This window comes from Temnothorax curvispinosus, unplaced genomic scaffold (assembly GCF_003070985.1).
Source record: "Temnothorax curvispinosus isolate PA1 unplaced genomic scaffold, ASM307098v1 QBEX01002412.1, whole genome shotgun sequence".
Classification (NCBI taxonomy): domain Eukaryota; kingdom Metazoa; phylum Arthropoda; class Insecta; order Hymenoptera; family Formicidae; genus Temnothorax; species Temnothorax curvispinosus.
This window is the reverse complement of record NW_020212192.1, coordinates 167,446-169,935: the sequence shown is the minus strand read 5'-3', so window position 1 is coordinate 169,935 and position 2,490 is coordinate 167,446.

The following is a 2,490-nucleotide window of genomic DNA, read 5'->3' as shown; positions in this document are numbered from 1 at the left end:
ATATGTACATACACATGTACAACTAAATGTTTTACTGCACTTTTTATTTCTCAATTTCTGTTCATTTAAATTATGATTTCAAATTATATGCAACCATCTATGGTAATTGAATAAAAGCGTGTTACGAATAATAGTTATTTAATCACGCGGTATTGATCGCTGTAATATCAATTTGCGATTACTATCAGTTGATAGTCAACACGTAACAACTTGAGTGCTTTTTACATTCTACTAAAAAGCATATTTTTCTTTCTCGAGACTGATGAGGTTGAAATATGCATATAAATAAAATTTCGTAGGTTATAACGAAACGTAGATTATACCATTATAGTTATCGAGTTTTGTCAATATATTGCGCGTATCAAGTGCACAATTCTTATGTCCATAAAAATAGAACTTGTTTAATTTTCACGGATACGATTTTGACTTAAAGTATAATATTTACATTTTTCGGCACATATAAGATAAAAAATTGTATAAAATTCGGCTACAAAAAATTTTATCGCGAATCATAGATCGTTTAAAGTAGGTTTAACGTTGGCGAGAAGTGGTGCGTCCGATCGGAGTGTATCGGAGTAGTGATCGCGCACACGACGTGCGACGTTTGATTCGTTCGGCGCGACTCAAATGCAGTTTTTTCGAAGCTTCGTGTTCATCTCGCCTTCGCCCAGTAGGTCCCCTATAAATACCAGAAATGCGCGTTTGCCCCGAAGGCGTTTTCGGCTGAAGAGTCCGGAGGACGGAGCAACCGTAAAGGTCTGGCACGCTAATTTATAGCCGACCGCCGCAATACCGGTAATCTAATTAGTTTAATGACCAAAAAATATTTCCCGAGTCTTTCTTAATCCGAGACAGGTAGCATCGACTTGGTCTAAACCTAAACTCAGCGAACGCGTTCAATGTCAAAGCTTATCCGCGAAAGTATGTGTCTTGTGAAAGTTCTTTCGGCTTCTAAACGGACGAAAAGGAAACTTGTCAGTCTGATACGATTCACGTGTCATTTCGGCGATAATATTTTGCGACACGCCACAAAAGAAAGTTTTTAACCCTAGAATATTAATCATTAGTTTGCCGGATGCTAATGATGCCGATGATAAATTGTATGTTTTGAGAAAATATCGCGCGATCGTGATATATATACATGCCAAGCATTTTTTCTAACAACTTTTGTGCTATTTCTAATTTAAATTTTTTTGAAATGAACTGTTGAAATTTCGAAAAAATATTAAAAAATTATTAGCGCACATTTTTAATAACAATTTAATAACATTTTACGTGACACTTGATAATAATAACACACATTTTATTTGTTTTTATGTTTTACAAATTAAATATATAAACTTTATGCTAAGGAAAGAAGCTATATAATACGCTTATTGTTAGACGCTTTAAGCTCGGAGTTAAGCCACCGTAAATACAAGGAAAGGTGGAAAAATTAATATAAAAGATACGTATATAAATTTTGGTTGCAATTATCGTTAATACTTGATTGTTCGGATAAACGATAGGTATACTTTGGGCGGATACATTCGAGCGGGTTGTTTGAAAGAGCATACACACTCTGGTGAGTCAAGTGCGGTTACAATTTCGCGCGACAGTAGGCCTCTCTTGATCCGTCCTATACCTTGACCGGTTGTTTCGTTATTGTCATTTAGCTCGCGCGGGTTGTTTCGCAAGGCGTTTTTGCTCGCGTGTCCGAAATTCCGCGCACCCTGCTTCGCCGTCGCGTCGCGTCGTCGCGAAGACCGACCGGCACGCGAAACCAGATGCGTCATCGCGAAACGGATAATTACGTCGCAGTCGATAAAGGGTGACCACTTCCTCGAAACCTCCAATCATATTGTCGTCGCGTACCGTGGACTTGTCAAAGGCGACCAGCTGATGTAATACGCGTCACCACGAGAGCCTAGCGTATACGTGTCGGTGCGCGCGTAAAGAAAGCACCGGATGTGCGAGAGCCCGGAGAGCCGACGTTCTTCCTACTGTCTTCGTACTGTCGTCGATACGCCGCGCCGCGCACTCGCCACGTTGTCATATTTTGTCGATCCTCTCAATTGGCGACGACAACTACACGCCGATATATACTCATCCTTTCGGGAGGAACTTGACGAGCGCACCTGTGAGACGCGCGCGTCAAGTTCCTTCCGTTCTTTCGTGTCCGAGCCAAGCCGACGCGAGACACACGAGTTTCCACTTGGGACGTCGGGACTCGCTTTACTTTGGGAGCGCGATTACAAAGAAAGCGCGTTACAACGTACACGCGTAATTAGCCGAATACGCGTGTTGTAATTATCGCCCGCACGGAAGAGAGGGTCGCTGCGTCAATTGCGATGGGTATTAACGACCGGGAAACTGTGGTTGCGCGAACGCGTGTTGCGACTCGCCAAGAGAGGCATAAAAAAGAAACTATTACGAGCGCGAAATCGCGTGTGAACGTGCCGTCGCTTCGCGGACGCCGCGTCGCCGTCGCCGTCGTCGAGAAAAGCTCGA